Genomic DNA, 24,473 nt, shown 5'->3' on the forward strand with positions numbered 1-24,473 from the left:
GTACATGAGGGGATATCTGGCTACTCTGGGTTTACTCACTACACAGATACCCCTACAAATGCTTTTGTAAAGATAAATGCAGATATTTATTCCAAACATATCATTGTTTTACGGAAGTCTTTCCCGTCATTCAAGAAAACAGAAGGAGAAAATAAGAATTTCTATCATCTGTGCCTGATTTTTTGAAATAAAAAAAAATTATTATTTTTTTATTTTTCAAAGTAGTTTTAGTTTCCCCCTCTTATTAACATCTTACATTAGAATGGTACATTTGGGCAATTAATAAACCAATACTGATGCGTTATTATCTAGAGTTCATATTTTATGCGGATGCCCTTGGGTTTTGCCTAAGTCCTTTTTTAAAATCCGCGATTCCACTGGGAAGACCACATCACAGTCAGTCCTCATGTCTCCTTAGGCTCCTCTTGGCTGTGACAATTTCTCAGATTTGGCTCATCTTGATGACCTTTCCAGTTTTGAGGGACAGTCGCCAGGTCTTTGTAATTTGTAGAAGGTCCACAGCTGGGATATGTCTGGTTTCTCCTCAGCAGAGTTGTGTTATGGCTTTGGGAGGAAGAGCACAGAGGGGAGATGCCATTTTCATCACATGGGTATCAAGGGTAGATGCTACCCACTGACTCATCACTGTCGATGTTGACAGCGACGGCCGGCTGAGGTGTGTCTTCCCACTTCTGAGTCACTCTGCCTCTTCTCCATACAGAGCTTTCTGGAAGGACACCTCTAAGCACCGCCCACCCAAGGGTGGGGATCTGTGCTCCACCTTCCTGAGGAAGAGTGTCTCCACAAGTTATTTGTTATTCCACACAGGAAATCTGTCTCTCTTCCCCGGCTTTAAAATTTATTCATTTATCTGTATCAGTGGAAACTTCTGGATATTTATTTTGTACCTTGGGCTACATTCCAATATTTCTTATGTTGTTGCTCCAACTGTTCTAACTTGGGCTGTCGGGCACTCTGATTTCAGTCGGCTCCTGTGTTCCTTTGACATTCCACCATCATTGTGAGTTTGCGTGTATATATGAATGCGTGTGTTCCGAGCATTCAGAACACATCCTTACTTTCTAGCATCACAACATACGCCAGGCTCATCCTGTAGATCTCCTGCCCCAGTCTCAGAATCAACATGGCTGATGTTATAGTAAAATCAGTCTCTACATCCCACCTCGTGTGCATTTTCCACATGAGCGTTCTCCTGTGCTGCCTCTAGCCCAGTTCCTGGGTCACAGTACCGTCGAAGAAAGCAAAGAAGCCATTCTGCGGGACTACTGCCGTCTGGCTTTGACTAGCCTTCCCTTCTGCTGAGCAGTGCTGTTAACGAATACCTCTCACTGGTTCCTAACATAGTTCTCGCTTTGTCTGCCTTGCTGACTACCCCCACCCCCTCCACAGCCGCAGTCACCTTCTCCCACCAGCCTCGGCTGGGTCCCATCCCCTCTCCTCACCACACAGGCCTCCCTGATCCCACCTACAGCCTGAGGTGCCTACTTCACGCTACCGCAAGCATGATTATTTTTACTCCTGACCTAGGTGAGCCAAAAGTTGGTGACATATGCCAAGAGCCGCTCAAGAGATCTCAGGTGCCATAAATCAGGAGTCTGACATGGCCACCACAAGTACCAAGGAACCATCTAGAAGACTCTGGTAGCGCCTACTCCATACCTGCCCCAGGGCAGCCGAATATGGCCCCAGAGGCACTCACAACCCGCTGACCAGTCCCATTTTTATATTTCTGATCACCGGCCCGAGCAAGCCCTCAGTGCCACCTGGCAGCTTACTCTGTGTCCCAAGTGACTCCTCTCTCCGTCTGTGAGGGGTCTGTTTCAGATTCTCCTCCCTCCGCTCACATGCCCACCCCCCACCCCCAGTCTCGGTTGATGAATGACTTTGCTTGCCTCTTATTTTCCTGAGAGAAACAGAAGCAGTCGGAAGGCCACCCATGTACCTGTGCCTATGAACAGGCCACCGTCCCTTTTGTTCCTGGCATGAGCATCTGGGTGCCCTTCTGAGCTCTGCCCTTCTCTGTGCACTGGATGCCACCCCTCTGCCCCTGGAGGAATCTGCTCTACTGTGTCATGAATACTCCTCTCATTTCTGGATTCCCTCACCGGCACGCTGACAGCTGACAGTGTCGATCAGCCCCTCTTGAGTGCGTCCCTCACTTGGCTTCTGGGCAATCACACAGCCCTGCTTCTCCCCTCCCTGATTCCCCCTTCTCAGTCTCCCCTCTGGCTCCTATGTTGTTTGTGACAGAGATGCAGGAGCAACCAGACTGTCTGGGAGCCCCTACTCCATCTGCCAATGGCCCGGATGACTCCGCCCGTCCTCCTGCTTCTGAGCACCATTGCGATGAGTGTCACTTCCAAAACTGTCGCCACCCCTGCTCTCACCCGAATCGCCAGACTACTCCACCCAAGTGACCACTGGATGCGTCCACCTGGATGTCTAATGTGGCCCTCCCGCTGTACACGTCTTAAAACAACTCTTCATTCTCCCCACCAGAAACAAAAGAAAACGAATAAAGTCAACAACAAAACTCTCCTGTGTCTCCCACCGGTGTTCCCTTCTGAGCAAATGACAAACCCTTCATCCAGTTGCTCGTCAAGCCAAAAACCTTGGAGCCATTCCAGCCTCGTCTCCGGCACCACCCACCCCATTTGACAGACCCTGCGGGCTCACCCCCAAACAATGTCTCGAATCCACTGACATTGACTCGCCCCCTCCACCGCCCTGCTCCAAGCCAGCAGACCCCTCTTCTCCTGACTGTGTGACTTTCTCCTCACTGGTCTCTCTGGGTTCACCCTCCACCGCCCCCTGCCCCATCCCCAGCCTGTTTCCCTAACAGTGGCTTTGCAAGACAAGTATATGTACGAGGGCAGGGATCTGGGTCACTCCTTTGTGCAAATCTTACTACAGCTTCCTGTCAAGTTACAACAGAATTCAAAGCCTTCAGGAAGGCCTCAAATAACTTGACCTTGGGCTCGTTTTCTCCATGCTCCTATCCTCCTGTCCCTCACACTTCGCTGTTCCTCAGAACGACCGGGTGAACTCTTGCCTTGGGGTCTTTGCACTGTGCCCGCCGCCTGCAATGCTGTTCCTCCAATAGCTGCAGACTCTTTGTCCCCTTGCTTTGCTCAAACCTCTGTCCAAATGTCACCTTCCTTGCTCCAAGCCTTCTCTCCTTCGTATCCCATCCCCAATTAAATTCAACTCTCAGCCAAGCCCAGTCTGTCCCACCTTTTTTCCTTTTTTAAAGTTTATTTTTATTTATATGGAGAGAGAGAGATAGAGAGCAAGTGAGGGAGGGGCAGAGAGAGAGGGAAACAGAATCCCAAGCCAGCTCCATGCTGTCCGCACAGAGCCTGATGCGGGGCTCGAATTCGCCAACTGCGAACTGTGAGATCATGACCTGAGCCGAAATCAGGAGTTGGAGGTTTAACCGACTGAGCCACCCAGGCGCCCCCACTCTGCCCCACCTTATCTAAAACAGCTGCTGTATTCTCTCCATCCCCTCGTTCTGTTTTCTTGTTTCCATCCCACTTGCCAGAACTTCAGGCGTGTCTTTATTGATTGTCTATTTTCTCCCACGGAATGTAATTCCTTGAGGACAAGGACTTTGTGTCCTTGTAAACAGAACACTTGAAGAGGGCCTGAGCCTATGCATGTACGCAGCAAGCATCTGAAGGGGTGAATTGATGGATGGCCCACAGATGCTCTTTTATCAGTGGCTGTTGACGGCCTCCAGCAGAAGAATCCACTCATGGGTAGGAGACACTGAAAGGCTGTTGTGTCCTATCCTGAAGGCCTGGTTTGCAGTTGCATTCAAACTTAAGGTGCTTCATCTAAAACGATCTCACTTTTTTTTTTTTTTTTTAATTTTTTTTTTCAACGTTTTTTATTTATTTTTGGGACAGAGAGAGACAGAGCATGAACGGGGGAGGGGCAGAGAGAGAGGGAGACACAGAATCGGAAACAGGCTCCAGGCTCCGAGCCATCAGCCCAGAGCCTGACGCGGGGCTCGAACTCACGGACCGCAAGATCGTGACCTGGCTGAAGTCGGACGCTTAACCGACTGCGCCACCCAGGCGCCCCAAAAACGATCTCACTTTTTGAGACGGCCATTGTTCTTCTACATAATAAGAGCTCTTGACTCATGACGGAGGTCACAGAAGATTTCCAATTAAAAATTTAAATTTCATACTATTCAGCTACTTTGAGTAGAAGGATAAAAGTACATGGGATAGGCATACATATTCATGAAATGCCGATCAATAATGAGGAGTAAATCTTCCAGCTCTTTCTAGCAACTGATTCGTGCAGCAACAGAGAATGAAAGAGTAGAGTTTCGGCAAGCCCACGAAGCGTCGGAGAATGCACAGCCCAAAACCTGATTACACACCTGGCCAAGGCAACTGAAGCACTGTTAATACAATTCCAGCATTGAAAACCTTTGTATGTCTCCTTCTCAACCCCCTATCTCAAAATAGGCAGTTGAACACTGAAAACACTGAAACGACACAAAATGGATGTGGCCCTCTCAGCAGAGCCAGAAGAATGCAAGATGCCCTTTACGTGAAAGCATTAAAGTTTGTAACTAGTGGTTATCCATTGCTGGCACAATAAAAGAACGTCTGGATTCTCGATTGAGAAGGAATTCTCGACTTTCACAGATTGAAACATGATGAAATACACTTGTAAAGAAACCGCCGTAAGCACCACACATAATGACAAAGGACTGGTATTTAGAATACATAAAAAGTCCAAGAAAAAGATCAACAGCTTGACTGAAAGCAAAGGACACGGTCATTGCACAGAAGGGCAGCGCACACGGGGAGCACATATACAAAAAGCTCCACTGCATTCATAATTTGTGATCGTAGGAAGTAAGATGCCATTTGACTCCAGATGGATTAAAAATGCACAAGGTTGAGGATACAGGTGTTCGGAAGGCTGTGGAGCAACAGGAACCCTCGCATTCTGCTGGGGAAACCGAAATGGAATAACCACTTTGGAAGACAGTTTGGTATTTTCCTTTAAGCTGAACGTGGCACACCGTGCAAGGCGGTAATTCCACTCCGAGTCGTGGGTGGTAGAGAAAGTGGCTCATGTGTGTCGGGGCACCTGCCCAGCAGTGCTCACAGCAGCACTGCTTATGACATTAAAGAAGAGAAACAGAGGGGCGCCTGGGTGGCTCAGTCGGTTAAGCGTCCGACTTCGGCTCAGGTCACGATCTCACTGTCCGTGGGTTCAAGCCCCGCGTCAGGCTCTGTGCTGACTGCTCAGAGCCTGGAGCCTGTTTCAGATTCTGTGTCTCCCTCTCCCTCTGACCCTCCCCTGTTCATGCTCTGTCTCTCTCTGTCTCAAAAATAAATAAACGTTAAAAAAAAAAAAATTAAAAAAAAAAAAAAAAAAAAAAGAAGAGAAACAGAGCATCCAAACAAGGGGAGAAGGGAGAAAGGCGTGCACGGTCACATGACTCGGTACCGTACAGCAGTGAAAGAGAAGCAAGCTGCCCCAAATCACTTTGATGACTCCCAGATACCATGATGAGTAGGGAAAAGAGGCAAAGGACCCTACACGGTTCCATTTTCAGAAAGCCCTGAAACCAGCCAACAAAACACCGTTGTTTAGGCTTACCTATGTATATAGTGAAATGAGCTTCAAAAAGTAAGGGAATGAGGGTGCCTGGTTGGCACACTCAGGAGAGTGAGCAACTCAATCTCAGGGTTGTGAGTTCAAGCCCCACATTCAGCATAGAAATTACAAAAAAAAAAAAAAAAGAAAAAAAAGAAGAAGCAAGGGAATGGAAAGTTGAGTAAATAAATAAGTGGGAGAGAAAAGACAAACGTCACCAGAGGAATTCCAAATAAATCATGTAGCTCCTCCTTCTCAAGGATCGGGAGCTTAACCTGCTCACTTACGTGGGGGCTGCACTCAGACCTCTTCCCAAGGAGGACAGCCTGAGAAGGGCACAAGGAGGAACTCTAGAGCGGAGAACCCTAACAGGCAGCCTCTGCCGGCTGGTTAAGGCCAAGGGCACATTAATAAGGCAGATGGACAGCACATACCCTGGGTAGTATGTGATGAAAAATGCCACTTTACCCCTATGGTCGTCCTCCAAAAAACCCATAACTCCAGCCTAACAATGAGAATAACTACCAGCTAAATCCCAACCGAGGAATACCTGACAAGTGTCCAGGTCACCCAAACCAAGGAAGCCTCAGGGGTGGTCACAGCCTTAGGACACAGGACAACTAAATGTACTGTGCTCTCCTGGATAGGATCCTCCATACCTGGTGATTTTCCATACTCTGAAGTGTACTTTGATATTAATATAGCCATTCCTGCCTTTCATTTGATAATGCTTAATGTTTACACGGTATAGATTTTTCCATCCTTTTATTGTCAACACATACACATATACATGTACATACATACATGCATATAAACTATCTCTAAAGTGTTCCAGGATATGACGGGAGAGAGAGAAGCTCCTGAGAACACAGGACATTTACTTGGCCATTTTTGTGCTAAAATGGAGGAGTACTGTAGGGACGAGTTAGGAATGGCCCAAACCCAGGGGTCCTATAACTGTGCAAAGAGTTCAGAACCCTATACCAAGTAACCCATTTGAAATTGGGCTCTAATTTGAGAATAAGCAATTTCTGCTTTACTCAGTTCTATTTTTTGCAAGAAAAAAAAAAAAGCCCAAGTCATCAGGTACTCTGTTCAGCAGCCTCTTTGAGTTTTCCATTACTGAGACCATCAAAATGACAAGCTTCCCCACAAATATCATCCATCCTGCAAGCAAAACATCTGAGGAGACAGGACTGGGCCTCATGCGGTCAGCCTCTAAGGGACATACATTTTCATGCCCAATTCTAGAGTCACAAAGGACCTAATGCAATCATCCGGTTCATCAGCCGATCCATTGGGATCTTGTGGTACGAGGAGCTCCAATCCCGGTCACTAGGACACTAAGACCTAAGGGACTTTGATCCTGAAGCTAGAGGGTGTGGGTCTGGAACCGAATGTATCCTACGGTCTTCAGTGTGTGACATCACTGAGAGCAAAAAGTGACTTTGGGTACGTTACCTTTTATAAAGTTCTAACTGTTTCACACCTCTCCTGTGTTCTGCAGGTAAACCCAGATATTGTCCTTCAGGGGCAAAAATAAGGGCTCTGTAAAAAGTCCCTAACAGAAAATAAATTATTTCCCTTTCATACAAAATAATAGAGGCTCTGCTGTGTGATTTCTCCACTGACCCCGAGCCACATTCTGCCGGAACCACCATCCCTCATGCTGAAATCTCCAAAATTGAGAACATAAGATATGGAGAGAGAGGATTAGCACTCCTATTTCTGGGATGTTCTAAAGCACCAAGGCACCCTGTGTGGCTTCCTGTTTCTTCATTATATTTTGTTAGATTTCTGTATATAAGACCAGTCTCCCTTGAGGGTTAGCTCACTGTAACCATAAAATTAGAATTGCCAAGAAACACTATAATCAGTCATGGAATGGATTTTTTTTTTTTTTTTTTTTTTTTTTTTTAAGTTTCATGAATCACCTACAGTGTGAATACATGACAATTCTCAACTGGAGGCCTTCAAAGTAGAAGGTCCCTTGCAGGACGATCGATGCAAACATCCAGCCTCCCAGGCCCCTTTAGCTCACTCCAGGTTGGTCTAGAGTCAAGCCTGAGCATCCTAGTGACTCTTCAAGAAAAATGCACGTTCCCAAGTGGCCCAGAGCACAGAGGAGGTGACCCTGGCACAAAAGCAACTGAGCCCCATCTAGGAAACAGGAACACTGCATTTTGATATGCACTTTGCCTCTCTTTTCTTGCCTTTAACCTATGCTCTTAATCCCAAACTAGACCTCCATCTCCCCAGTGTGAAAACAAAATCCAGGGTTCACGTTAGCAGTTTCCAAATTGGCTGATGAGAAGGACTTGAGAAGTTTTAAAATCAAGCAAAAAAACTCCAGGCTTCCCCGCATTGAATCCCCGGAGCTAGGGCCTGGACCCGGGGTCTGTGATTTTCAAAGTGGCTCTGTGAGGTCGAGGCAGGTTTGGGATGAAAACATCTGCACCAGTGATCCTCCCCTCCGTCAGCAAACCTGAATCTCTGGGGAGCTTCCCCCATGAGATGCCCCACCCCATCCACCCCTCCAGGTTGGTGGCTCCCTTGTGAAGCCAGCAGGCACTGACCCAGAATTCCCTGAGGCCCGTGTGCTTCTGGAAGGAAAAGTGGTGAGGCAGAGGCCAAGGCACACCTGTCTCCACTTGTCCCCAAGCACCTATCACATTGCCAGCCCCTGCTCTATGCCTGGCCCACCCAGCCAACAAAAGCCAGCAGCATGGGCAGCTTGTAGCTGGGGGGAATCTGCTAGAGGTGAGGGGCACATGGGAGATGAGTGACTGTTTACTGCCCGTTGGAGCTGGAGGGGGGCCTGTGGTGTCTCACACACCTTGAATACTTCTTGTGCTGATGGTACCAAGGCGTATGCATATGTCCGAACTCATCCAATTGTACGTATTAAATGTGCGTGATTTTTTTTATATAAAGTATATCTCAGTTAACTTGAAAAATAAATTGCTGTGTCAGTATGAGAATTCCTTTGACCTCCCACCAGCGTGTGCCGATCTAAAGGGGTGCGTGGGATGCTGCAAAGCTGTCTTCTGCAGGAAGCATGTCTGGTGGTCCTGGAACACTGTCGGGGGGTGGGGGATGGTCCTAGGGACCTCTTGCTTCCACCTTCTCATGTCACTGATGTGCTTCAATGTAGAGAACAAAAATGCAGCCTGAGTTTTAGATTTCTGCCTGTCGACTTTTATTGTAACATTGCAAAAGTTTTCTTTGGGAACAGTACTGGCTCTAGGAAGTTAAATAAAAACTTCATGACTAAATCAGACCATAGAACATCACCGTTTAAGGGGAGCGATTTGTGGCTGTGTTAATGAGCAAGATGGTAACAAAAGCAAGGTTTGAATGGAAACCTGGATGGCCCAGTGCTCACTGAGTGGGAGGTGGCTGTATCCACCTGCCAGGTCCAGGACTGCGGCAGCCCAACCCGCATCTCGCTGTGAAATGACACTTGTCTTCTCGGTCTCTCAGAGAGTTGAACTTGACCAGCAATAACAGTGACAAGTTGACGGGTTGGATTTGAGGTTGACTGCCCTCTGGAAGTAAGGGAGATCCTAATGTTTGAATCCACTGTAGTGGTTCCCTGTCCAGAGCCCTTGGCTCTCTGCTCTTCCTGTGTGGAATACTATGCAGGCCATGGTGTGGGCAGGTGGTAGTCAGCAGCAGCCCAGGGCCACCGCGTGGACTCTAGGCCAGACCCGGGCCCACTGGGGGACTCAGAATGTTTAGTGTACAGGTGGGATGTTTCCATAGAAGGCTGCATTCTGCTTGGGCCCCCCAAAGGCACTCATGGGAAAGGAGCGGGGAGTACAGCAGCTCTGAGACCCGGCTTCTTCAGACTTGTTTAGAAGGTTTGGGGACTTACAGTTTATGATCCTACCGAGAGATTTTGTCGTAGATTTGGTAGTGCTTACAGAGACTATGAGAGACTTTCCATGCCAAGAGCAGAAGAGCTGGGTAGTCAGTTAAGCGTCCGACTCTTGATTTCGGCTCAGGTCATAATCTCATGGTTTGTGAGATCAAGCCCCGTGTAGGGTTCTGCACTGACAGCACGGGGCCTGCTTGAGATTCTCTCTCTCTCCTTTTTTCTCTGCCCCTCCTCTCTTGTGCATGCATGCTCTCTCTCTCTCAAAATAAATAAACATTAAAGAAAAAACAAGGATGAGAAGAGCTAGGGAGAACCACTGATCCCAGGAGCCTGAAACAAGAAGGTCTTTTTTGTCCATAGCCTGGGTCTGGTGGTGGTCTCTTTTGTGGGAGAAGCTATGTACTGGCCATTTTCAAATGCCTGTCTTATAATCCCCAAACTCCATATTGAACACAGTTTTGTAAAACAATGATGATATTTTCTTGGAGGTTATATTCCAAGCCTCTTTGACTCGTGCCTGGAACAGAGGATTCTGGAGAAAGTGTTGTGCATGCGGGTGTGTGATACAAAGACTGACATCTGTTCACTGGTGTTTTTCATGGCCATGTGTTAAGGTCTAAGCCTTGGTTTCTGGGATGGTGACATGGAGGGACCAGAGAAGTGCCGGGTCTATGATTTTGGAGTCCTAGGACAGTACCGTGTGGACAGTTCTGTAACATAACCTGGACCGCCACACCTTCCACAGAGAAGGTGGAAGCAAGAGGTCCCTAGGACCACCCCCCACAGTGTTCCAGGACCACCAGACATACTTCCTGTGGAAGACAGCTTTGCAGCATCCCATGCACCCCTTTAGATCAGCACACGCTGGTGGGAGGTCAAAGGAATTCTCATACTGACACAGCAATTTATTTTTCAAGTTAACTGAGATATACTTCATATAAAAAAAAAGTCACGCATCTTTAATATATACAATTGGATGAGTTCGGACATACGCATACACCTTGGTACCACCACCACAAACAAGGTAATAAACACATCCACCACCTCCAACAGATCTCCCTGTTCGAGATCTACAGAGGGCCCCCAATTTCCGACAGCTCCACCTAGGAATTTTCGACTTGATGATGCCGTGAAAGCGATATGCATTCAGTAGAGACTGTACTTTGGATTTTGAATTTGGATCTTTTCCCGGGCTAGTGATACGTGGTACAATCTTCTCTCATGACGCAGGGCAGGGGCCACGGCCCCAGGCAGCCTCGCAATCACGAAGATCAATAACCGATATACTGACAACCATTCCGGTTTTTTTGTTTGTTTGTTTTCATTCTGTTTTTCACTTTCGGTACAGTATTCAATGTATCATATGGGATATTCAACACTTTATTAGAAAACAGGCTTTGTGTTAGATGATTTTGCCCAGTTGGGGGCTAAAGTAAGTATTCTAAGCACTAGGCTAGGCTAAACGCTGATGTTCACAGGTGTATCAAATGCTTTTTTGACTTAACACCGTTTTCAACTTATGACAGGCTTGTTGGGATGCAACCCGTCATCGGTCACAGATGCGTGGTAACTTGCTAAAAAAGCCTACATCCCCCTACCCTGCAACACGTGCACACGGCAGGAATGTGCTTTTTGTTTTTTTCAAGAAAGGTCAAGAAAAAACACTTCACCTAACTGGGGAGCCACGACTGCAGCAATGCTCTCATTTCAAGCTCCGTGTGACCTGCCTCTTAGTATTGTTCTGTCACATCTACAGGCTCTTAAAAGAAGACAAAGAGTGCTACTAGGTCACCATGCAAACCAGCACGAAGGTCACCATCCAACACAGGGCCATATTTGGTTAAGTAATTATAACCCATGACCTTCTGGCTCATTTCCTTCTTTTATACAACGGTGGTGGTGTGAAAAGAGAGGGGAACGGCCACATCACCTGGCTTTAAAGAGAATTTAGGAAAATTTATAGGAAAATTCCTTAGTAAACCAGAAGGTACGAGTCAGAGAACAGTGGAGAACGGACAGGAATGCTATGAATTCAGCCTCTACAATCTGTCAGAGAGAAAAGAAAGGGTGTGGAAAGGGCAAGGACTTGCTTTCCCGTGTTTTTAATTGTTTTTTCCAGCTTTCTAAGAAGCCACCCAGTTAGGGCATGTTAGGTAAGACAGAAAAGAAAAATGCTTGTTTCAACTTTGATCATCACTGCAACCACTATAAAATGATGGTTTCGTTGCCTACATTGAAAAATCATTAAACTGCGATTTTATGCAGCTTCACTCTGGTGTACAAAGGTCCTGGAAGTATATTGGACCACGGGACGACCCGGAACACAGAAAGTATACCAGGTCCTCTTGAATCTACAAGTGACTTCTCTTTCAAAGGTCTGTTCATAAGAGAGGAATCACGAGTACAAGGTGACTCTGAACGCCATCTGGGAACAGCACAAGTGGAAGTCTGAGGCCTGTGTCCTGACCTCAGCTTGGTCCCGAGCTGCTGAGCTGATGCGAGGACTTCAGCAGGTACAATGCCCTCCACGGGATTCAGCTTCCTGTCTCCCATCCCTCCGATCCTTCCCAAAGCTTTCCTTCATGCTCCCTTCTTTAAGTTTCCAAAAGAGACTTGCTTCCAAACCATACTTAGTTCCTGGAGACTTTTCTATGGAAAAAAATAAGTAAATGGATACAATTCATGGTCTAGGAAGAATGAAAGGCTTTGGGTCAGGAAAATGTGGGGGTACAGTCTGCTCTTATGAGCTCTGGGCTTTGGCCACGCTGTGTAATCTGAGTGTCAAGTGGACCCCGGTCCCAAGTTAGTGCTCAGACAACAGGGGATTACTGTGTCATTGCCAGGGTATGTCAGGGACATGGGGAAGAGAAAGAACATGGACTTATAAACCAGGACCTTGGTCGAAATGCTACTGTACAAGTTCAACTCTATGAACACAGGCAATCCTCTTACCCTCTCCTGAGGGTTAGTGCCTCTGTTCATGAAATGGGGGTAATGAGATCTGTCTTTCAGATTAAGGACAACAACAGAGGTGGCAAAAGCCCTGTGCCAGGTACCAGAAAAGTGTCTGGTAGGTTGTTTTGTTTTGTTTTGTTTTGTTTTGTTTTAACAATTTATGCTCCATTTTAATTTTGATCCTTGGAAGAAGAAAAGAGCTCACTGGAATGTAAGTTTAAAGCATTTTTAAAAATCCATCTCAGTCCCTCCATTTACTCTTCAAGAAGTTCGAAATAAAAGGATCAATGGGAAGATAAAAAGGACTGACATCTAAAATGTGTTTCTTGGGGCGCTGGGTGGCTCAGTCGGTTAAGCATCCGACTTCAGCTCAGGTCATGATCTCGCAGTTTGTGAGTTCAAGCCCCGCGTCAGGCTCTGGGCTGATGGCTCAGAGCCTGGAGCCTGTTTCAGATTCTGTGTCTCCCTCTCTCTCTGACCCTCCCCCGTTCAAACTCTGTCTCTCTCTGTCTCAAAAATAAATAAACGCTAAAAAAAATTAAAAAAAATAAAATAAAATGTGTTTCTTTGGTACACAGAGAAATATCCACTCTCAGACCATAATTGGTTAGAATATTGCAGCAAATCTAATATGCAATAATGTGAAATTTGCTAAGATGCACAAAGATATTACAGTCAAGTGAAATCCCTTTTCAGATTCACTGGCTGCCCAGAACAGGGAGAGAGAGGCACGGCCACCCTCTCCAGGGGTGGTGCCATCTGTATGGAATGCTGCCCTGCTTTATAAGCATCACACTCCAAGCATGGGGTACAAATGAGAGCACAGGTGCAGATGTTTGAGAGCCCTTGTACTTGAGCAAACCTGGACTGAAAAGTGTCCAGTAGGTTAAAGCAGGTTCCCATCAACTCCACCACCAGGTTAACTGTGGTAGAATCAATACTGCAGTATTTTTTAGCAATGTAAACTCAACATAATAAAGCTCACAGCTAATAACATACCTAATAGTGGAAAAACTGATAGCTTTTCCCCAAAGATCGAGGAACGAGAGAAGTATGTCCACTCTTGCCACTTTTCAACATAGTACTAGAATTCCTCGCCAGAGCAATTGGACGAGAAAAAGAAACAAAAAGCACCCAAATCCGAAAGGAAGAAGAAAAACGGTCACTATTTGCAGATGACGTGATAAACAAATTCAATGAAGTCGCAATATACAATATCAATATGCTGTACAAATATCGGTTCTGTTCCTCTACATTAACAATGGACTATCAGGAAGAGAAATTAAGAAAGCGATCTCATTTACAATTGCATCACGAAGTATAAAATACCTAAGCAATAAATATAACTGAGGAGGTACAATATCAATACACTGAAAACTGTAAGACACTGATGAAACAAAGTGAAGAAAACACAAACAGAAAGATATTCCATGCTCATGGATTGCAAGAATTAATATTGGTAAAATGTCCATATAACCCAAAGCCATTTTCAGACTCAGTGCAATCCCTATCAAAATTCCAATGGCATTTTTGTCAGAAATAGAACAATCTTAAAATTTGTATGGAACCACAAAAGATCCTGAATAGCCAAAGCAACCTTGAGGGAAAAAAAACAAAAACAAAAAAGACCCACAAAGCTGGAGGCATGGATTTCTGATTTCAAGCTATATTACAAAGCTGTGGTAATCAAAAATGTATGGTGTTGGCATAAAAAGAGACACATAGATCAATGGAACAAAGAGCCCCAAAATAAACCCATACGTGGATGATCAATTAATTTCCAACAAAGGAGCTAAGAATATACAGCAGGGAAAGAATAGTCTCTTTAATAAATGGTGTTGGGAAAACTGGACAGCCACATGTAAAAGAATCAAACTAGACCACTATCTTGCACCATAGACATAATTCACTCAAAGTAGATTAAAGGCTTGAATATACGACCTGAAACCATTAAACTCCCAGAAGAAAACATAGGCGGTAAGCTCCTTGACATTGGTCTTGGCAATGTGTTTTTGGAAGCAAAAGTCAACAAAAGCAAAAATAAACAAGTGGGACTCCATCAGTCTAAAAAGCTTCTGCATAGCAAAGGAAACCATAAACAGAGTGAAAAGTAACCTACGGAATGGGGAAAAATACAAATCACATTATCTGATGAAGGGCTAATATCCAAAATATATAAAGAACTCATACAACTCAGTAGCAAAAACACAAACAAAAAATAGGTAGAGGATCTGAACAGATATTTTTCCAAAGAAGATATCTAAATGCCCAACAGGTACATGAAAAGGCGCTCAACATCACTAATCACCGGGGAAATGTATCAAAACCACAATGAGATATCACCTCATCATACCTGTTAGCATGGCTATTAGCAAAAATACAAGAGACAACAAGTATTGACAAGTATGTAGAGAAAAGGAAGCACCTTCTCACTGTTGATAGGAAAGTAAGTTGGTGCAGCCACTGTGGAAAACACCATGGAGATTCCTCAAAAGATTACAAACAGAAGTACCATATGATCCAGCAATCCCACTTCTGGATATCTATCCAAAGGAAACGAAAACAGGATATCAAAGAGATGTGTGCACCCCCAAATTCACTGCTTTTGTTATTCACAATAGCCGAGATACGGAAACAACCTACGTGTCTATCCAGCAATGAATGGATTAAGACGTGGTGTTTATGCATAACGGAATAACATTTAGCCGTGAAAAAAAAAAAAAAAAAAAAAGGAAATCCTGCCATTCTTGACAACACGGATGGACCCTGAGGCATTATGCTAAGTGAAATAAGCCAGCAGAGAAAGACAAATCTTGTGTAGTATCACTTATATGTGATATCTGGCGGGGGGGGGGGGGGGGGGGAGGAGGTCAAACTCCTAGAAACAGAGTAGAAAAGTGGTTGCCAGGGACTGAGGTTAGAGGAAACAGCCAGAGGTTGATAAAAGGGACACACTTCCAGCTAGAAGATAAATAAAGCTTAAGGATCTAATGTATAACAGAGTGACTACAGTTAATAACACTGCATTATTTAATCGAAATTTGCTAAGAGGGAACCTAAATGTTCTCACATACACACAGGAGAAGAGAAATATGTGAGGTGATGGACGTGTTAATTAACTAGATGGTCAGGATTCTTTCACAGTGTATATGGTGTATCAAATCACCACGAAGTATGCTTTCAGTATCTCACAATTTTGTCAATTAGACCTCCAGAAAACTGAAAAAAAGAATAAAGGAAATGATGTGGACAGGATCCCCGCTAACATCTGCTCTCCGATACTCCTATCAGCAAATTGACGGTCTGAAATCTTCGTCTCCTTTCCTTCACTTCGCTCACGAGTCTTCTCACCTAAGCCACGGTCTTTCCTGCCCCATAACACCATGATCCTTCTACCCCTTAAGCTTCTGTCCTGAAAATGGTTCTAAATTGTTTCTCAAAAGATGAGAGATTTTCAGCATAGTGTACCATGCCCTTTCATGTCTTTCATCCCCAGTAAACCCCAGCCAGCCTCCAACGACCATGAACCCCAGTCGATTCTCAATCATACATGAGAAGAGTTAAGTACAGGCTATGCATTCTCTAACAGTTCTAATGTAAATGGGAAAGGGTCTGCTGCCAGGCTTCTCCCATGGTCTCCACTTCGCAAAATAGGCAGGGTCAAGGTTAGGGAGTTCCCAAGATTCTGCTCTTCAACCTCAAAGTGGGGGAGGCTCCAGGGAAGACAATATGGGGCAGGGAAGTGCACAACTTGGTAAACAGGGGCTTGGGACTCCAGTTGGGCCCCTCTGAGATGGAGCATGGACATTCCACCGTCTTCATTCATTCCACCCTCAGCCCGGCCCTAGGTGCAGGTCTGCGCTAGGACAGGGCAAACTTTGTGTCCCAATAACTGGGCAATTCATTCGAGGCTGACATCCCACTAACCACCTTACCAGGCTAGCATGGCTGTCACTTCTTTCCAAAATGTGCCCTTTTCCTGCTGGCAACTGAAAGACCACTGACCAAAGAGCATGCTGGGTCCCCACCCATATTGCTTAAATGATCTGGAAACTCTAAGATCCATTACCCAGTGAATTCACCTAGCTTGTCCTTGCCAAGGGGACCCAGTATGCCTCGGTGCACACATGCCCTCATTCTTCAAAACTCACTCCAAACAGAGCATCCTCTGGCTTTTCCAGACTCCTCTCTGAGGGCCAGCCAGATCGCCCTGCCATGTGCACCAGGGACTCACTGTAAGAAACCAGCCACAGCTGTCAGGGTCCAGCCTCATCCCACAAGGGCATGAGAAAGGCTTTCTAGAGCTTATTTTATCTATTTTTGTAGCTGCTAAAACACAGTGCTAAAACGGTCAATGGTTTAGAATCTAGTTGGTGCTCACAATAAATATTTATTATACAAATGGATACATCTAATGATTTTCCCACTGGACATTTATCTAAACCACAAAAGTAATTCTTAATAAGTCAATCAGGGTTTTTTGGTCATGGATGTCATGAGCTTATAGAAATGAACTAGTTAAAATAATATGTGTATAGATATCTCTGTAAGTATCTTTTCATGGTTATGAATGATTCTCTATCTAACTGTACACAGGAATCAACCATTTGCCTAATAGTAATAGATACCTGCAGGGCACTCGTGCAGAATATACTGCTAGGAGTGAGCACGTTACTTTCTCTGCCTTACCACTCTCCGAACGAGACACTTTCAGAATAACTGAAGTGATAACATGAAGTGTGTTAATGCCATTAAGTGTCACATTCTAATACTGATGAATTCCTGATGAATCCTGACGATCAGATTTGAGGATTTTCACTAATTTCTCGCTTATTACCATGAAATACGTGACTGCATTTATAAAAGACTAAGTCTTAAAAGGTTCCACTTCAATGACTATTATAAAAAATTGATTTGCAAAGGGTAAGAGCTTTTCTGTGTAATGGAAATCTCCTAGGATTGGACATGAAACATCCCAATGGTGTTTATCTTACATCAGGTCTGAAGGAGAAACCTGGGAATGCCCCATCGACGCATGAGGCTATGTAAAGCTAGTAAGAGACCAGTCCAGGGGGCACAGGGTCAGGATAACTTTAAGCATAGTGGGAGAGAGGAAGGAGGGCATAGAATTCAGCTACACAATATGACCTTCAAGCTCTCAATTCCAAACCAAGCCCTAGACCTGGAAATCACAATGAACAACACTCTAAATAAATGGGACATGTCATTTCCTCCAAGTGAAATCATAAAGGATAATAATAAGCTGAAGACACCCAGACACTTAATCCTACTCTTATGAAATACTACCTATTATTTCTGTGCTGTTCAGGTTACTACACATCAAAAAGGAGCAGAAGTAAAATTAAGAAGCCTCCAAAAAAAAAAAAAAAAAGTCGTTAAGGGGGAAAAAAAAACCCACTTACAAAAATTTTAGCAGCAGTTTTAGATGAGATGAAAGCTAATTCTCATCTATATTAAATTAATAAACTTACAGAAATCATACCAAGAGATTCTACAGCCCAAAGTTATAGATTCAAGAACAGTTTAAAACAATTTGTGAATAACACAAGCAAAATAAGGGTCTGAGGAAAAGCTAGTGAATTGGGTGTTCCCACCTCCAAACTGTACCTTCTTCATAAAGCCTGCCTACAGCCCAGCCAGAGACAGAACACCAGGTTAACCACACTACCAAACCACAACCCTTACAATTTCAATCATATGTCCCAAATGATTTGTTAGGGCTGAAAAATATTTCTGTTATACAGACTACATGTTTCTGCCCAGGAACGGCTATTACAGGATCCCTGGATCTCAGAGCCCACATGCTGTATTACGGGTACAGTTTTAACACGTGCGAGCAGATTTCTCATACAAACAAGCAGAATTTTCCCCAGAATCCTTTATCCGTTTGCACATTTACACGTAGACTATTCTTCTAGGCGTCACAGTTGGAATGAACCTTTACCAGACCAAAAGCATCCTGAAGGCAGTTCTGATTTATCTCATAGTCCCAGAGCAGCACAAGGAAGGCCTCGACTTGTACAGACTCAAGGCCACCTTGAGCTGGTGCCACAGGGCGTTTTATAAGTGGGGGGACACCCACCATTCTGCTTCCTGGTTACTCAAGTAATGCCATCATGTGCTGATGCAGGAACAGTCAACTCATTTTTGAACCAGGGCCCTTGAAAACTTACAGTTTATGTAGCTCAATACATGAGGGCCACACTTCTTGTCATTTTACTAATGGAAAACCTACCATGCAAATCGAGCATTTGAGGCGAAAGCACCAACTTCTCCCAGCTGTTTTAAGCAGGAAATCACACGCTTACCTTTGGCACTCAGTTATAAGAGATGACTGGCAAAACGCAGAACTCCTCAAAAGGTGAATTTCTCAGCTGGTCACACCTCCTGAAGTTACAAAGCTGCAGGAATTCTCCAGATTCTTGAATCCAACCCAAATCTCAGCAGAGGATTATGATCTGGGGAATCACTTGTATAGAAGGAACATATGAATTCTGAAAGGAAACAGAAAAAAACACATTTATTGGGACCACGTGCTCGTTTGATTTTAAGTTAACTGCCTGAAAATTATTTGCCTGAAACCAGTAATTTTCTTTTTTAAATAGAATTTATTGTCAAGTTAGCTAACATACAGTGTATACAGTGTGCTCTTGGTTTCGGGAGTAGATTCCCATGAATCATTACTTACATACAACACCCAGTGCTCATCCCAACAAGTGCCCTCTGCAACGCCCATCACCCATTTTCCCCTCTCCCCCACGCCCCCATCAACCCTCAGTTTGTTCTCTGTATTTAAGGGTCTCTTATGGTTTGCCTCCCTCTGAAACTAATTTTTTGCCCCTTCCCTTCCCCCATGGTCTTCTGTTAAGTTCCTCAAATTCCACGTATGAGTGAAAACATATGATCACTATCCTCTGCCTGACTTATTTCACTTAGCATAATACCCTCCAGTTCCATCCACATTGTTGCAAATGGCAGGATTTCATTCTTTCTCATTGCTGAGTAGTATTCTATGGTATACATAAACCACATCTTCTTTATCCATTCATCAGTTGATGGACACTTGGGCTCTTTCCATACCTTGGCTATTGTTGATAGCACTGCTATAAACATTGGGGTACAAGTGCCCCTATGCATCAGCACTCCCATATCCTCTGGATAAATTCCTAGTAGTGTCATCGCTCGGTCGTAAGGTAATTCTATTTTTAATTTTTTGAGGAACCTCCACACTATTTTCCAGAGTGGATGCACCAGTTTGCATTCCCACCAGCAGTGCATGAGGGTCCAATATTTTCAATACACCCCAGAAAAAAGTTGCTTTGTACCTACTGACCCCTGCCCAAACAAAAACGTCCTCCTCCTCCACCTTCAGATCCCTGTCTGGTACCTCTGAGGCAGTCAGGTACCTCTATGGAGGAAAGAGATGGGGACGGTGGGGACAGCTAGCCATAACCCAGGCACCTAAGTTCCCAAGATTCTTCAGCCCTCTTCCCCAAGACGGCTCCTCCCCACAGCCTTCCAAGCCTGCTGGAAACAAAAGAAAGGTTGCCCGGTGGAAAGGAAGCAAGTCTGAGAGCCTAATGAAGGGAGAAGGGTTGCAGAGAGCAGGGATGTTTAAATTTAGAGACTCACTCCTCTGTCTCGGAGGTCTCTTGCACTGGCCATTTACTGGGAGAGATCCCCTACTGGACCCCACAGCCTTGTGCTACAAAACATCCCTGCAGGAAATCTGAGAATAACGTCCAGAAACCACAAGGAAGTGGGGACAAGAGCAGCCTGACGGAGATGACCTGTGGCCTCTCCCCCTTGCTCTGGGGGAGTCTGCTGCTGCCTTACATTCTCTGCACTTGGGGGGCTCTTTTCAGTCCTTGCCCAGCATTTTTGAGGGGACCCTGAAGCTCTGTGGACCTCCAAGAGAGTTCACTGACAGTTTTAATTACATTTCAGACCCAGAGGGGATCGGTCCTGACAGTTCACTCAGAGAAGATCTATTTATTCATCCCTAGCATGATTATGACCCAAAACGTTAAATACCCCATGGAAAAAATCAAATCCTATTTTAGTCCAATAGAAAAAGATAATTCAAGTAGGGCTTTCATAAAAACGTTGTATGGCACATTCATAAATTTTGATTAAAAAATTAATTCCTCTTTATGCACTCTCTAGCATTATTTTAAAGACTGCAGACCTTAAAAAATATATATGTATATATATGATTTAATGCAAGGAAAAGGTGATGCCGCAGCACAAAAGAAATACTAGGTTTGGGCAAGACGTGTACCAGGACAATTACACCCTTCTCTCTGCTACATGTTTACAATCAAATGACAGGATCTCCAGAAATAGAAGTTTTAGTATCCGGACTCAGGTCCTGAGCAAGTATTCTTTTTTTTTTTTTTTTTTTTAACCTTTATTTATTTTTGAGAGAGACAGAGTGAGAGCGGGGGAGGAACAGAGAGAGGGAGACCCGGAATCTGAAGCAGGCTCCAGGCTCTGAGCTGTCAGTACAGAGCCCGATGCGGGGCTCGAATCCACGAATGGCTATCTGGGATTCAAGTGTGAAAAAGGAAGGCTGCAGTGTTTTCCCAGAGAAAAGCATTTCACAGACAAACGGTCAATGCACAAAGCATACGCCTTCAATGGAAATAAACAGAGGGATCAAGACCTGTCTCATCCTGGGTTTAAATGTACCCTGCCCACGTCCTTTGTTTATTTAATGTGGGGCTATTGGCGTATTCAAAACCTCTGGTAAGGACAAACATTTCCAATCAGATCTTAAGTACAAAGATTTAAACCCATCAGGAAAGCATACACTCTTATGCAAAAACCACCTCAGACTGCAAACGCTACCCAGCACAAGGTCAGCTGGACTGCAGAAGGTTCTCGCCCAAGAATTGACTCAAGAACAGTCTACAGAGTGTGTTGCACACAGACGGGAATATACGAAACGCGTCTAGGTTTTCCTTTGAAAATATTTCTCCACTAGCACCATGTGCATCTCCCTTTAGAAACAGATGACGAAGAGGTAGAACCAGAAAGCAATGAACCCTGATACCAAACATATCTCCCCTCCACATTACTTTGGACTCCTAATAATGCAACATTTTGTCACCGCGAAATCCACAGGATTTTCTGAATTGTCTGTAACACTGACACTTTTTTTCTCAAATATGTTTTTGAAAAACCTGAGCCACAACTTGGGGCTTCTCCCCAGTCTTCTGGGGGCATCTGGCTACAGCACCTGTTTCAACTGGGAGGGCGTGCTCTGGGCTTGCGTGCCTTGGTACCTCGATCTGCAATTCTGGGAGCACTATGGGTCCTGGGGCCAGGGCCTGGCACAGAGATGCCGCCCCCCTGCCCCGCCACCAGTGCCGACCTTAGTCTAATTTAGACTTCCAGTGCCTGCTACAGCACCAGACACCGGAGGTCCCGGGCGGTGTCCTTCATACCTTAGCCCCGCATGGAGGTCCAGTGGTGACGTCCATCACTAATGCGCTTTACTCCAGGGGAGTCATGAAGGATTAGCAAGGGGGGATGCGCCCCGTTCCGCTGATGGCCCAAAGCTGTGTGTGGGGACGCTCAGCTCTACCTATTTTACAGCTGGCCACTGTTCCCGGACCGTTCAAATCTCCCGAAGGCTCATACTGGTGCTCAGGGGATACCACCTCTCCTTCTCCCTGATTCACAGAAACAGAGTAACAGGCAGAGACGAGAAGAGCTTGTCCTGGTCCCAGTGAGACACTGCACTGGTGCTCCCCCTTCACAGCAACCCGATGAGAGAAATCTTATCATACAGCTCAGGGACTAAGCCACGAGATGGCCCACAGCCAGAATCTAAACCTACGCTGGCCTGATTTGAAATTTTTTTATTAACATTTACTTATTTTTGAGAGAGACAGAGCATGAGCGGCAGAGGGGCAGAGAGAGAGAGACACACAGAATCCGAAGCAGGCTCCAGGCTCTGAGCCATCAGCCCAGAGCCTGACGCGGGGCTCGAACCCTCGAACGGTGAGATCATGACCTGAGCCAAAGTCAGACGGCGCCCCGGCCTGATTTCAGAGCCCTGCCAATGCTCTTTCTCCTCAGAAAAGATCACCACTAACAGGTAGAGCCTGGAGACTCAGGCAGAGACTGACTGCCGCCGCCATCGGTCTGGAGTATCTGCTACACTGGGAGGCCAGCTTCAGCCTCTTCAATCAGGTAGGGACAGCATAATGCTGTGTCAAAGAAGCAAGCCCACGAAGGCACACAGCACCTTATTTTCAAAGGAACCGTTTCTCTTAGATGTTAATGCAGCAAAAAGAATTACTGAAAAACATCATCTGACTGGGTTGAGTAGTGCACACAACCAAAAGAGTCGCAGGTTACATCAGGTGAGCATCACAACTCAATGTTACACATACCAAATGCACCACGAGAAACCTCCAGACCCCTAATTTTAGGCCCTCTGGGCTCCCAAATGTCACAGCCTCATCTCGCCTTTCTTACCCCTCTTTGCCCTCTCCACGTGAGACCCCTCTTCAGAGCACATAGGCCCTACAGTGGCCCAAGCTGACATCCAGCTCAGAATGAATATGCAGGGTCCCTGCCTGACCAGAAGGACATGGGGCCAGGCTATCTTGGTGACTTCTGGCAGAACTAACTATGTTTCATTCCTACCAAGCTACTTGGTGGAAAACTTTATTCTGGTGGGAAAGTGCTAGTTTCAGACACTGAACAAAGCTATACAAAAGTCTCCTTGAGTGGCCTGGCTAAAATTCAACCCTGGTTTCTTCCCCCATGTGGACTCACACCATGCACAGTGGTCCCCAGTCAGGGCCCAGAGAGTAATGGAAGGCCATAAGCAAGGGTCCAAATTTCAAAAAGTCCCATGAAATTAGGATTCTTACTCTAGATAAAGCAGTCCTGAGCAAGACAAACTCCAAGTTTTTTTTTTTAATTTTTATGTGTGTGTGTGTGTTTATTTTTGAGAGAGACAGAGAGAGAGAGAGAGAGAGGGCGCGCGCGCGCGCGCGCGCGCGCGCGCGAATGGGGGAGGGGCAAAGAGAGAGACGGAGACACAGAATCCAAAGCAGGCTCTAGGCTCTGAGCCATCAGCACAGAGCCTGACACGGGGCTCAAACCCACGAAACATGTGATCATGACCCAAGCCGAAGTTGGATGCTTAACCTACTGAGCCACCCAGGCGCCCTAACAAACTCCAAGATTTTCTGCATTGGGCTGCTTTTCTATCTGTTCTAAATGACAATGCTGGTTATCAGTTGATTATATCTGTTGATTAGAAGTTCATTAATGAAAATGGAAAAAAAAAAAAAGAAGTACTGATTTCTAACTCTCTGAACAGCCACAAAGTGCCATCACATATGGCTAAGGCAGGTGTTTGGAGAGGAGGGAAAATGGGTCAGATTTTAAGCTCTGAGGTTTCTACGTTCTAAAATAATGGAAATTTCTGCCTTGTAGGACTGAAACTGCGGGCAATGGGGTCAACCACATGTAAGGAGATCACAAAAAGTGGCATGAGTCCACAGATCAGAATGGGGTCCCAGGCCTGGTTCAGTGACCCAATCCCTGTATGACTCTGTGCCTCTGTTTCCTCCTTCAGGACAAGGGTCCTTCAGCTCCAATTCTGCGGCTTTGACGTACAAGTGGATTTAAGAATTATCAAAACTTGACGATGCGGTACCAAAAAAATTATTAAGGCTTATCTAAAATACCATGACAAAAAAGTCATAATGCAAATCTTAATATGAATTTAAGTTTTACAGTCCACTGCCTAAAAATTCTAACAGATAGGAATTTGATTAGCAACGCCACTTCCAATGGTTTGTTAAGATTTTTGTTTATATAGTTGATGGTACAAAACTCCATTCTCCAAAAGGTCTGATAAGGTGTGTTACTCCTGAGATCTTCCCCCTTGTCCAAATCAGTTTTCGGGATCAGCCTACAAAGCCTTCTATCCACCTCA

The 24,473-nt window shown here is 45.2% G+C and overlaps 1 protein-coding gene across 2 annotated transcripts in view; it reads right to left on the reverse strand.

Annotated features, from left to right (window-relative positions):
- The window catches only part of NCK2 (NCK adaptor protein 2), a 153,262-nt gene that overhangs the window by 56,072 nt on the left and 72,717 nt on the right, over positions 1-24,473 (reverse strand). For both annotated transcript variants that reach the window (XM_049651244.1, XM_049651243.1), the window contains exon 2: positions 18,817-19,002. The gene's annotated coding sequence lies outside the window, so the exon portion shown is untranslated. The remainder of the gene's footprint in view (positions 1-18,816; positions 19,003-24,473) is intronic.

The sequence above is a fragment of the Panthera uncia genome, assembly GCF_023721935.1.
Source record: "Panthera uncia isolate 11264 chromosome A3 unlocalized genomic scaffold, Puncia_PCG_1.0 HiC_scaffold_11, whole genome shotgun sequence".
Lineage (NCBI taxonomy): Eukaryota > Metazoa > Chordata > Mammalia > Carnivora > Felidae > Panthera > Panthera uncia.